Genomic DNA, 14,692 nt, shown 5'->3' on the forward strand with positions numbered 1-14,692 from the left:
GCGGAATTCTACCCTTACCAAGGATTCTCACTTCCCCTCATTCCAATTTTGTTTCTCAACTTTGAATTCACTTACTTGATTTTGCACTTTCAACTCAGATTATAAGAAAAAATGTTTATTGGGTGTCAAAGGCTGCCATGTCTTTGTTTAGGTGAAGATCCTTGTCCTTTGAGAGATCAAAAATCCTCGAAGGGGAGGGAATTCTGCCCTCCTTGAGGGAATTCTATCAGATGTTGGCAACAATCAGTAATATATGAAAGTAATCCATAGTTAACATTGTTATCAGAAATTAGGCAGAGACAACATTTTGTAGTGATCATTACAATCACTATAGCATCCATTTGTATCATTGTGGGAGAAATAGCAATGGAATGCAGAATAATTAATGGATTGCTAAGTCATCGGTTAGTACTCAATTAATAATCAATTACAACAACTGTCACTAGAAATGAATTTTAATTTGTGTAAATAACTAATAATAATGAAAATGGTACTATTCAGAATAAGAAGCCCAATTTGTAATGAAGAGTTACAATTAAGGGCACATTTATTTCTAAGCAAAGAATACAAGTATTTAAGAGACCGGAATTCTTTCCAAAAAGGCATCGAAACTTATTACTGATCTATTCATTTTAGATCTGCTCAATAGAGAAGTTGTCTAGTTGGCTTAAACTAGTGGCAAGCAATCATATACATATCAGAGAGGCAGCAATTACAAACCAGATCCAAGAGTAACTCAACTAAATAAGGATTCACTTCAGTATTCTCATATCTGATGAGCTATACATTTATATAAATATATTCAGTTACATCTGCAAGGTATAACAAGAATATAATATAATAATATTAAACAAAAAGATATTTATATACATATATATATATATATGGAACTCATCAGAGTGGAAGAAGGAAAGAGAATTTGAGGGATTGTCATTTGGAGGATTCAAATACAACCAGTCTCCTAATCGGAGTTTTGGCATATATAACAAACAATATATATCTTTCATATCAGTATTAGTTTATACTTGATCCTATACTATTACGCATCAAGGATCATATTGAATATTGTTTGATAATATACCATGCATATACTCCAAGAGGATATAAGGGCTAGCAGTTGATCAATACATTGACATCACATTCCATAGACATATCAGTTATATAAATAAGACTTGTAGAATTATTTAGCTCTAGGAGTTATCGTCATTTTACAATATGCTCATTAATACAGATCTAGCTTAGCGTCGAGAGAATTAACCTCATGTTGGCAAGTATTTAATAGAAAGAAGTATCTTGCAATTAGAGTTAAAAGTAAATAGTTCCCCTAACAGAGAAGATTACAAGTGGGGACACTACAGCAGAATTCTGCCCTTATACCAAGGATTCTCATTTGCCTTCATTCCAATTTTGTTTCTCAACTTCAAATTTACTCACTTGATTTTGCACTTTCAATTCAGATTAGAAGGAAAATTGTTTCTTTGGTATCAAACGCTGCCATGTCTTTGTTTAGGTGAAGATTCCTGTCCTTTGAGAGATCAAAAATCCTTGGAGGGGAGAAAATTCTGCCCTCCTCAAGGATTCCCAATATTTCATGATTGTAAACATCCTATTTAGACCCTCCTTTTGCAATGTTGTTTTTATAAGTTTCATGTTTTGCTCTTGTGTGAAAGTTATGCTTGCTCTCATGACTATCCTGGTGGGGCAGAATTATGATAGTCTTGAGGATTTTATCTTCAAGGAGGATTGAATTCCACCCTTCTTGAGGATTTTGCTCAGATTACTTCCATGTTTAAAAGTTCTTCCCTCCACCAAGCTTAGTTATTTTTCAAACCAGACTGCCTTCTAACTTAGACATTTTACCTTGAAAAAATAAGGTGAAAAGACAATCAACTTAAAGGGAGTTTGAGAGTAGATGAGGATTTGTCCTCATAGGTAGCAAAATTCCCACTCTCTCAAGAATTCTCGCAGTTTCAAACTTTTCAAATTGTTGATCTCCATCTTCTTTTGCCCATACTTAGCTTCTTATCATTCATTTCTTATTCAAGCTCATCATTTTGTGGATAGGAGGAGCTTTTGTCTCAAGTTCATCGTTATAGATCCGTGGTTTCAATCCTTCAATTCTGAATTGCAGATTCACCTTCTTATTGAATTATCAACATATTATAAGTCTCATCGCTATTTTTGTTGCTCTAGATTATGTAAGTTGAAAGGGAGCATTTCTTGGCTTTATGGACAGAAATAGGAAATTAGAGGTTGAGGAGGAGTTTATTCCTTGGAGGATGGTTGAATTTTCAACATTCATGCCTATCTCATTGAATTCAGTATTGCTCTTACCTTCCCCTTGTTTTCTTTTCATCATCCTTCAAGTCTAGGGCATTAATTCATATTATACCTCACCCCAAATCGCCTATCGTCCTTTCACAAATGGGGGGCAGAACTCAATCTTATAAGAGGAAAGAGGATTCCTCTTGCAGTGGCAGATTTTGCCACCCTTTGAGGAATGTTGACACTAATTTCTGCCAACCTATAATGTCTTCTCAAACTCACTTAGTTACCCTTCAATATCGTCAAAGTGTAAGTTTAGGGAATTGTGTTTGTGCTTGGCCCTTCTAAGTCCTGGCAGAAATCTGGGGGGTGAAAAATTTTATCCTTGGACATGGTCGGATTCCAACGTAGTGCCAGGATTTTGAATTTGCAAGTTAAATCCCCATTTCAACACTTAAAGTCATTTTTCCAGCTCAAAAGTTAGGATTTATATATATATAACATTTAGGTATATAAGTTAGGAGTTGAAACCATGTGATTTGCAAGCAAATGAGATAAAATCATTAAAAAATCCTTGTTTCAGCTTCAATTTGACCTTAGAAAGCTAGGATAGGTTGTGGGGGGGTAACACTATTCAAGGTGTACTCAATCCTATCCTAAAATATAGCTAAGTCAAGAATTTTTGAAAAACCTCAAAATCTAGAATCTTTATTATAACTCCTATGAACCTGAAACCTATCTCAAACATCCTAACAATGTTTATATAATATAAACTTAAGTGTCATATTTCTATAAATCAACCCGCCTTCTAAGCTGAAAAAATGACCAAGTGTCGAAATGGGCAGTTAACTTGCAAACTCAAAGATGAAGGTTCTTAGCCCAATTTTTGGTTTCCTCGATTTTGAGTGCATTTCCTAGTTGTTTGATAGGCGAAAATGGAGCTGATCAAAGGTTCTCAGTTCCAAGCGAATTCAAAACAAGAAGATAATTTCAAGCACAGAGTATGTTAGCTTAAGATCATATTCCTTTCGACTGACTTTCTCCAACCTCTAGACTGACAAGACGAGGAAAGAATTGGGCCCCAAAATCTGGAAAATGAACAATTTTCAGTAAATGTTTTGCCCGGATCTGCCATCTTTAAAAGATTTTACCCGACTCCAATAGATGATCTACTGCCCTCTTTACTACAGCACTTTGACAGAGACAAATTGCTAACAAATGAAGTGCAATTCGCTGCTACTCTGATTGTAATTCGCTGTTTAAAAAGCAGAGATAAGAATTGCTATTTTGGGTGTTGAAATGATTTGGAATGTAATCTCTTATATAGGTGGCCATGGATAAGTGAAGAGGCACAAACCTTTAAATACATCACCCTTGACCTTAATTGGCCAATAAAAATACCTTATTAGTTTGATTTCCAAGGCCCTATAGGCCAACCTGATGAAGCTTTTGAAATGATTTGAAAATGTCTTATTTTCCAAATTGCTATCGGTTTGATTACCCAACTAAGTCTCCTTACAGGGCAGAAATTAGGTGCAAGTAAGGAAAAATAATAATCGTCACCAAGGATTCCTTCTTTGTCAATCTTTGGATAATCATCAGCCTTTTTTGGACTAAGATACACCTTTCATTGGTCCATCAACTCTACTTCACATTTGGCTGCCTAACACACACTCAAAACTGATCACAAGGCAGAATTGGGTGGGTTAGAGAATTAGTTTAGGAGGTTGGGAAAAAATCTTGCTGTAAGGAGGATGAAATCCTGGGTAGAGGGCATATTCCGCCCCTGCCCAAGGATTTTTTCGTCATTGTTTTATCAAATTTGAGTCCCCTATCCTCCTTTACTTCATCACGGAGCTCCCGATTTCACTCCAATCACTCCAAGTTTCGTCACATCTTCGCCTAAAGGTTAAATTGAGCTAGATTTGAAGGGCAGAAATATTATGTTATTGAGGATTCATTAACTTTCCTTCCCTTCCAATAGCATCGATGCACATTCAATTTGCTGCCTCTTTTAGCAAACTTTCCTCAACTTTTGACTTGATTGTTACCTTAATCTGTTCACCTTGAGATGGCAGGAATGTGGTGTAGATGAGGATGAATCCTGGGTAGGGGTAGATTCCGCCCCTACCATAGGATATTCATATTCTTACTTCATCAAATTTTCACCTTATTAAAACCATCAGCTTTCCACAATCCATTTATGATATAATTTTGTATAAATTTTCACCTTGCCTTCCCTAACTTCATCAACCTCCTCAAGGCCTCCACTCTTCATCGCTTAACTTGTGTTCTACCACCACCAAAAGGTTAAATTGCATGAATTACGGATGGCAGAAATTTCATGGTGGCCAAGATAAATCCTAGGCAAGGGAAGGATTCACCCTTGTCTAAGGATTCTATAGCTTGCAACTCAACAAACTTCACTGAACTCTTCACTAAATTCAAACCTTTCACCTTCTTTGTTCATTGTGCACTCTGGAGAAGTCTAATGTATGTTTCAGCTCTTGCAAGCACAAGGCGAAACTTGGAGTCTGCATTTTCGCCTTTTGAGGATTCTCTTGCAAATTTTTTGTTTTGAAGTTAGATTGACCATTAAAGGAGGGTATTAGATTAAAGTCTCTCTAATTTTGTTTCTCTCTCTTCTGTAGATTTACTTCTATTTCTAATAGTCACCCCTCTTCTATATTTCCATATTCTCTCTCTGTTCAATATGGAAACTTTCTCTTTCTCTCTTCAAAATGTTTCTATTTCTCTCCCTTTGTTCTTTATAGAAACATTCTTGTGTGTACATGCATATATAGATCATTTATGATCTTTGTTTAATAACACATTCATTATTTTACCATAATAATTGTCCAACCGAAGCTATATAGTTTAACACTCCCTCTTAGCTGGGGAAGATAAAATATATTTCAATAAGTTCACTTATGATATCAAAGGATATAATATGTTTAAGAACATCAAGTCACATGACATTCTTCTTATAGGTATATCCAATTGATAAGTAGGAGATATTTCCACAACAAGTCAAATTGTGATATTGCTATCAGGATTTAACTGTGTAGTTTTTGAGCCAAACTCATTGACCCATGTTTCATGAGTAGTGATTCACACAAATCCATCTCTCATGAGAATAAATGGAACGCTTAGCACTCATTAGCTCTAGGTGATGCTCACAGAGGTGAAGCATCAGGACTTCCCGAGAGGTCATCCATCCCAATACTACTCTAGCTTGAGCGCACTTAACTACAAAGTTTCCTCCATGGTTAAACCCACTTTGCTTGCAACCCCATTTGTAAAACCTTCACCAAGTGATGTGCCTTATGAACCATTCATTAGAAAGCCCCTTAAGCTCATCAATTGATAAGTAGGAGATATTTCCACAGCAAGTCAAAAATTGTGATATTGCTATCAGGCTTTAACTGTTTAGTTTTTGTGTCAAACTCATTGAACCATGTTTCGTGAGTAGTGATTCACACAAATCCACCTCTCATGAGAATAAATGGAATGCTTAGCACTCATTGGATCTAGGTGATGCTCACAGAGGTGAAGCATTGGGACTTCCCGGGAGGTCACCCATCCCAGTACTACTCCAGCTTGAAAACACTTAACTATTTTGGATGTATACTATTGTATTTGATGCTTCAGTCCAAAATGAGATATTCAAATTTTGATCATATATCATAGCCTAGCAGCTTCAACAATAGTCCTATTTTTCCTCTCGGCAACTCCATTTTGTTGAGAATTATAGGGTACAATGAACTCCTTATTTAAATATTTTGGAAGTGTATTCTTTCCCATTGTTTGTTCTCAGAATTTTATTTCTTTTTCCTAAAGAGTTTCTATAATTGCTTTGAATTCCTTAAACTTTTTAAGGATCTCTTCTGATTCCTTGCACTTTAGGAAGTATATCCAGGTCTTCCTAGAGAAGTCATTAACAAAGATTACATAGTACAAAAATCCTCCTAAGGAGGGTACAAACATGGGTTCACATAAATTGAGGACTAATTCTAACACAGCTTTAGTTCTACTCAAACTATTAGGAAAAGAACTCTTAGTGTTTTTCCCAAGACACACCCTTTACAAGACTCACAATGAGATTGATTTAGTTTAGGTAGTCCAATTACAAATTTATCCATACAAGTTAGGGCACCAAAATGCATATGGCCTAATCTTTGATGCCAGATCTGATTTGAGTCAGAGGTCTCTTGAATAAAAGCTTGGTTTATCTTAGTTTTAAGTTCATATAGAAGTCCTTGTCTCATGCCTATAGTTTGAGCCTTTATAGTTGAATTCTTTGGCCATGCTAGGACTTTACCCTCCAAGAATGCAACTCTGTATCCATAATCTTCAAGAGCTGATTTAGATATTAGATTTTGTTTAATGCTTGGCACATATAGTACTCCAAAGAGTTGAATAGAGTTCCCTAATTTCAATTTGATAGTGCAAGTCCCAACCCCTTTTACAAAATGTGCAGAATCATCCCCAATTGTAACTTCCTCGTCTAATTCTACTTGCATGGTTTCTAGATTGTCTCGGTATCCTGTGATTTGCCTTGATGATCCACGATCAAATATCCATGTGTTGGATTTGTTTAATATTTGATTGGAAAATGTTGAGTAGAAGGCAAACTTCTCAAAATCTTGTTCTAGGTTTGTCTTTTCAACTTTGGCAAATGAGGCTTGTAGTTTTGTTCAGTCAAGGCAATTATTGCATAATATCATATTGATTGCATATTAAGCATTGGATTTTCAGATCTTTCTTATGTTTGGATGATCCCTTTCCATGAAAATTTCTTTTCATTTTGAAGTTCTTTTTCTTGCCCTTCTTATGAGAGATGGTGTTAAGAACATGAATATTTTCATCTATAGCTTTTTGCTTTCCTTTAGTCATTTGTCTCGACTCTTCTTGCAGACAATCACATCTTAATTGAAACCAATTTCAGAAGTTTAAGTCCTACACTTATACCCTGTACAAATGATTCCCATGAATTTGGTAGGCCATCTAAGGCTATTAGGGGTAACTCTTTGTTATCAATTTCATATCCAACAGATGATAGTTGATCCCTCGGATCAGGTTATTCTCATGAAGAATGCATTTATAGATTCTCCCTTATTCATGCTTATATGATTCATTTGTCTCTTAAGAACAAGTGTTCTGCCACTATTGTTTATTATGAACGCACTTTCGAGGGCTTTGAACATGTGGCATACAGTTTCATGTTTTGCTACTATAGGTACTATATGGTCTCAAACTCCATCCACTATAATTTTCATGGCTTTCTCATTGCTCTCAATCCATTGAGTTTTCTCTGGATCATCTTTTGGTTCTTCCTTTTCTTCTTTCACAAATGATTCTATCTTGTTCACTTTTAGTAGCATCATTATTCGAAGCTTCCAAGATACAAAGTTGTCAGCACTTGCAAGACGCTCTTTGAATCTTATCATGTTTGACATTTTGAAGAATGATACGTGACTGCAATATCAAGGTATAAATCTGATGTTACAAACTTAATAGGATCTTCCTTACCTAGGCTCTAATACCATGTAAATGTTTATGAAGTTTATATCAGATTTATAAAATGTATTTCTTTTAAGTCAAATCTTACAGTTCTGAATATTGATATGTTGCAGATTCAAACTTCAATGTCTATGAATCTGATTTGCTGAAGAACTTTATATATATATGCACTGTTGTATCAGAGATAAAGCAATGCTTTCAATTACTGAACTGTTATTGTTCTCCATATCTTGCTTTGTATTTATTGATTTCGATACTTGCAAGAATCAATTCACTTAGTATATATAATCTCATGATGAGGTACATGGGTGAATGGGCATGGGTGAATGGGCATGTCTCCAATTAGAGACATGACCATTCACCAGTGTAACTCATCATAGATTAGTTTACATTTAACAAATGCTAATGCATATCGGTATATATTGCACCGATCCATTATTGTGGATTACTCACATAATACTTGCATGATTGATAATATTAAGAGGCCAAATAAAGATCGGCATCTTCAGTCATGCCGATAATCATATGAAATAGATAAGGATTGTCATCTACAGCTATGCCGATAATCATATGAAAAAAATTTGAACTTTCCACAAATGAAATATATATGTGTGCATCGGTTACTTTCAGAAATCAATATCAGAGTACCATTGAATTATCATATTGATATATATGTATATATGCATATATAAGTTCAGATTTATTACTCACAGAGATTGTCTGACCGAAGCTATATACTTTAACACTTGGTAAGATATAGCCCTAACCCTAATTTTTTACAATTGTGACACAGGACAAATTAGGAAGAGTACATTACACTTAGCCATAAGTATAAACAGTCCCAGAAGTTTGAAGTGCTATGTATATGGTAGAAATAGGCATTTGAAGTAATCTAATAGGCATCTGACCCAAGGTGATACTAGCTTAATCTAGATAGAAATTGGGTTCAAGTTTGCTTTAAATCGTATTGTCAGAATACACAGAAAAGATACAAGAGCAACAATTGTTCTTGGAGCCTGCAAAGAAAGACAATATTGATGCATACATATTGTATTAGATTTGAAGCTACAGGTATCAATCAATACAAGGTTAATTGAATAAACCTTATGAGCAGACTATTTTGTGGGAGGCATAATCTTTCAGGTAGGCCAAGTATGTTATTACTTCTTAGCCTACCCTCTATTGTTTCATTGTGATACCATTGTTGGAAGAAGATCCATGAATGGTACATGAGTCTAATATTTATGCTAATTTAACTCATTAACGAGTTCAGCAAAAACAGGCTGATACAGCAGTAACTTACCCAATAGAGCTTGCTAATGTCAGCTGTAGTTTGATAATAAGCTGACTTGGCACAGAAAACTGTTTTTAAATCCTATTTTCAACAATGAATCCAAACTAGGCCTGCAAGAAATTACTGATGAACTTTCTCTAGTACCTAAATTTCAACCATGAAATGATTAGCAACACCTCACATAAGACTTGGATTAATTGTGTTGTATATTCAATCCATTGTTGGTTAATATCAAAACCTTTCAGAAAGACCTTGTTTACATTTAAAGAATGTTTACTATATTGACTTTTATTTATGCAATAATTGTTATATTCAGCAACATGGAGATATTTCCATCCAAGATTTATCTTTAAGAACTTTTGAATACAAGATTTTCTTATTCTTAGAATACTCTGTGAAAGGCAGTAATTTGGGAATGGTGCTAATCTTGTGTTTACATTGTTTAGCTCTTGTTCAATATTCACTTTTTGGAATTTATTTTTGCCTCTCTTTGCAATGTAACTAGTTGTGTGTTCAATCCTCACTGACCTTTTTGGCCAAATGTGTGTATGTTAATGTAATTATGTTTCCTTTCTTTGTCACAGATCTGAACAAAAAGACAATGAAAACATAAGAATAATGGTGAGGGGAACTATATTATGAGTGAGAGCAGAACATATAGTATACATTGTAACATACAAAACTTGTGATGAGGGTAACAATTACATCCCAATTTTTGACCTAGCTTGAAATATAGCCGTTGAGGTTCGCATGAAGTCAGTTGGCAGTTTAATTTAATATAATCTGGTGAAATAGTAAGATAGTTGGTCGTTATAATTTCAAGTGAAGATTACATGTTAGTTGATCGTTGATCGTGAACTCATGGAATTAAGATGAAAGGTTAATTGTTATGATTATTTATAATTAAATAATATATAATTTAATTACGAAGAATTTTCCTTGCAGGAAGCATATTGAAGGGGTGAAAGCATTGTCAGAAAAGAATTAGGCAAGGCATCACCATCACTGGGCAAACAGGTAAAGGACCTAGCCAGAATACATCTGCGGGACTTGCATGAGTTATTTAATAATTTAATTAAAATAATTGGGATAAAATATTAAACGTATATTAAAGGATTTTAAATTATCTTTTGTCATAGTACTTTTAATAATTGTTTATAAATGTTCATTTAAATATAATCAAATGATTTGGCACCATTATTATTTAATAATTTAATAGTTGTACATTATAATAATGATCGAATTATAATAATTGTATTATTATAATCTTTCAATTTTAATCTTCCAACTTATTTTCTTGCTTTTAACTGATTATTGTTGGCATGTTTAATAGAATTTACATTTTTAAATTCATTTAGACTTCTTGGGAATTCGAAATAAATCTTGTAACTATAGGTAGCCATAGAGACAGGCTTACTCTATATATTATGGATTTTCTTTGGATGTCAGCATCCATTCTTCTTCTTCCTCTTTCAAAATTCAATTTTTCTTGGCAATCGAACGTTTGATAGATATTCTCATAGTGAACCCGAGTTCATATTGTGCCATCAATTGAATTCTTTCAAGCCACAGACCTCTGAGCTGGTAGGCAAAATCATACCAAACGTTAAGGTTATTTTTATTTAGACTTTCGGCAGAGTCACACAAGACCCTACCACAACGCGTGTACCGTTTTTCATATTCATTTCCTGCAAGGTTTGAATGCGGTATTATTTCTTAAGTCGGCAATTACTAAATTAGTGATAATCCTCATAAAGAAGACGTTGTTTCAAGTTATGCTTGCTAGACATTGTGTAACCCTTGTTGGATGGCTTTCCATGGTCATTAATCATGCGACTGATTTCTGTTCTGTGTATTATCTTTATCAAACAAGAGATTGTTTCCTCTAGCCGCAGGAGCAAGGAGATGAGTTGGATAATATCACATAAGGCTTTCTATGTTCTGAATCCAATTATTTTCCTAACACTTTATCAGATGGCGTCCTGCCTTATTTATTATGTTTTTGAAAGAATAAATAACCATATGATTTACCCAATAATGGATATGTAAGATGGAAATAAAATGAAATCCATGGATCAAAACAATCATGCCAGTGTTATCACCATTAATTACAATACTTGTTCCCTCCATGTAAATTATGTAGAAGTTTCTTTGTTTCTCACGATGGCTGTATAAAAGTTTTAAGTATTGAATAGTAAGTTATAAAGCAGAATGTAGATTCCGTATTAGACTATAGAATTTGTATCAGAACTTTGTTTAATAAGGAGATTATATCAATACAAGCTTATACAAGAGTATCTCCATCTACCTCTGAAATATTGGATAGTACTCTCAGGAAGAACTAGTAAATAGGTTACAAAGCAAATTTTTTAATCTTTGCTAAGCCTTAGACCCAAGTTGGATACACTACAATGACTGTGAATATAAATATTTCTGTACTCTTACGAAAGACAAGTATTATGAATCTTTTGTTGAAACCAAGGAGAATTTAGTATAGATCCATAATCATTATGCCGAAGGATATAAGAATCAACAATCAATCTTGAAATCTTTAAAGAACATAACCGTGTAACCACAGAGGGCGAAATGCTGGATGCATATAATCTTCTTAAAACCAGCTGTTTTGAGAATTCCGAATACCTGGGACTCACCCGGCTGTGTAGCCAAGAAGATGGGTGATCAGGTGTGAGAAAGGAATCATCAATAATATGAACCAGTATCAGTTATGACGTTTCAATATTTATCAGTTAATATGAATTAATTATAAGATCTTGCAAATTCCTGTTACAATGATCTCCTGTTGCCAAGTCGTCTGGCGTGTTTTATATCATGATGCCTAGTGGATGTTAAGATGCCCCCTATCAATTCCAGGTAGGGAGGGCCTTTCTTGTTAGAGATCGTATGGGGATATGTTGTGGTCCAAGGCTGAGTGGTTAAGCCCCTAACAATGTTTCACCTAACTCAAAATGTCAAACGTGAGTCAGACAGAGATAAGCTATGCATTCAATTGTTTATTAGAAACAGGTATTATCATTTTTATTATGAAGAGGTAAGATTCAACTGAGTTAAATTCATTGTTATCATTATTTTACACCTGGATTGATTTGTGAATTGTTTTCATTTAAATGAATATTGAATATAAGTATTTATCTAATCTTGAGAAACTGTCACAGATAAGTAATCGGAAGGGAAAGAAATCCGAAGCCCTAATTGATTGGGTGACAGTTGGAATCTTATTTGATACAGTAGTATTGGAAGCCCTCGTTGAATCCATCGTCACGAAAGCCCTAAATTGAATCCGTCGTCGCAGAAGCCCTAAGTGAGATAGCTGTATCAGAAGCCCTAAATGAACCGAAGGTAAACAATGCCCTAATTGATACAGTGGTATGTGATGCCCTAATTTAAAATAATAGAAGTATTTAATTTGATTTTAAGATAGCGGTTTTTAGATGATAGTTGTCATATGAAATTGTTATAGTGTATTTGTGGACTAACCCAGGGATTTGCAGAAGCATCCCTAGTTTGATTTGAACTAAGTGTTCCAAGGTATGTGGTTTTCAATTTCTGTAGTAATTTCTTTTGATGGTAATTCAAGTTTTTAGTTAAGAAATTTTGTATAACTGTTTTTAACAGTAAATCTTATTCGCATGAACATGAATGATATAACTATCTTCTTATGAAACGAAGTAGTAATTGTATTCTTTGAGTATGTTAGATGTTAATTTAGACTCGAGAAAACCGAATGTTACAGTAACGATGGTGAGATTCAGCACAAAAACATATGTATACATAATTATACACATATAGGAAAATGTAGATATTGATATCATTTAATGGATATATGAATTAAAGAAAGATTTTAATAACATCCATGAGGCCAAAGCATCCTATGGTACCCCTAAAGTAGCACACACCCTAAAATTAGGGTGCCAAGGTCTTAAGCACTTCGTAACCTCTTCTTTAGAGTTCTTCGACAATGCATTTTGATCACAAGGTTTGTTGTTCTATCTAGCTTTGTATCTTCAAATAGGGTACATAAATTGTCTACTTCTAATATATCCACAGCTGGAACGGATATCATCTTATATTGGGCACTCCATGATACAGAAACGCTCTATCTATGGTTTACCACACCCCTGTTGCAAAATAGGTATATCCTTTCTTTCCAGTCTTCCTTAGGTACCAACCATTTACCTATTTCACACCTCAAATGATAAGAACTAGTCCTAAGTTGGGCTATGACCATTTTTGCTTTCCATTTGATATTTGCTCCATGTATGCTTTTACCAATTTGATGTATGACCCCACCTTATAGAGCCCACCAAGATTTTTTTTCCCATTTACCTTTCTCTTGTTTATGGCATGGTAGCAAAAATTGTTTTAAGATTTAAAGATTTTTATTTTAAAATCATCATCTAACAAAGAAAACCTCAAGTTAGGATTAGGTTTGGAACTTTCAATATCTTAAAAAGGGGAACAAAAATCAAGGTTCGATTTCTTGCAGAATATGGCCAAAGGTCAGGAATATATAATTTTTCCATGTGGTTTAATTGGATAAAAATCACAATTTACTCCAAAGAAGTCACCAAAAAATTATTTCACCAAATTTATGCAAAACTCAATATTTTAGCGGTGAAAAAATTAGGAAATAATCAGATTCCTGAAAAATCATTTTTTCCCCAATTTTCACTATTACAGTTCAAATTTTGTATTCAATGTTTTGGCCTCATGACCAAGGCCACTAGTAAGTCTGGACTTGCTAATCCTCCTACAACTGTATATGTTAGAAGTTGTAATCTTTCCTTGGTGTGTTTATAAACCAACGTTAGAACTCCTTTCTTTATTGTTGTAATATATTAGGATATAAGCCAAGGTATCCTAATATATTTCTTTTTTGTCCTTTTTCCACTACATCTTATTTTGTCCTCTAGTGGAATATGTGAGGACAAATATATATTGTAATTTGTAATTTAGATTATTCCTCCTTCAGAGGAATCTCACACTTGGCCTCACACACTTATGAATGGTGGCATTCATAGACATGGGAGTTACATTCTAACTCCTCTCTCTCATCTCTATTTAAGAGATGACCCTCTTCTCTCATTTCACAATGAGGTTTCTTCCTCTTCTCAATTATTGTATGAGCAATTGCTCTCTTGCTCTCTCTCTTTTCTTCTTAGGCTTTTCATGCCTCATTCATAATGTCACAAGGGGTTTTCTTTGCTTTCCCCTTTCCAAATATCTTGTCTCATGATGTTGGAGCTTGAAGCTTTCTCTCTCCTATTTTATGGTAATATCTTTTCATGCATTTACTCACTTAGATTCTTTCCTGATTTTGCTTATTTACATATTTCTTTTTCCATTTCTAACATGGTATCAGAGCCATTTAATTTTTGTTTTGAGTATTTGCATGAAGGTACGATTCGAAGGAGACTCTTGAGAGAGATTTCACTAATTTCTTCTTTAATCCTTTTAAGATGGAAGAAATTGAATTTTTTTTGGGTTTGGCTGGTTTACCGCCAAACCTGATTAACTTTTGTTTGCTCTAATTTGTGCAGGTTACTTCTTATTTTTTATTAGTTTTCATCTCACCCCTTTGGCAGGCTTGCT

The 14,692-nt window shown here is 34.2% G+C and overlaps 1 pseudogene across 1 annotated transcript in view; it reads right to left on the reverse strand.

Annotated features, from left to right (window-relative positions):
* Positions 1-14,692, reverse strand: part of LOC149538209 (uncharacterized) — a 111,131-nt pseudogene that overhangs the window by 88,542 nt on the left and 7,897 nt on the right. The gene's annotated exons all lie outside the window — the stretch shown is intronic.

This window comes from Cupressus sempervirens, chromosome 9 (genome assembly GCF_028749045.1).
Source record: "Cupressus sempervirens isolate cs-2001-9-10 chromosome 9, ASM2874904v1, whole genome shotgun sequence".
In the NCBI taxonomy this organism is placed as follows: Eukaryota; Viridiplantae; Streptophyta; class Pinopsida; order Cupressales; family Cupressaceae; genus Cupressus; species Cupressus sempervirens.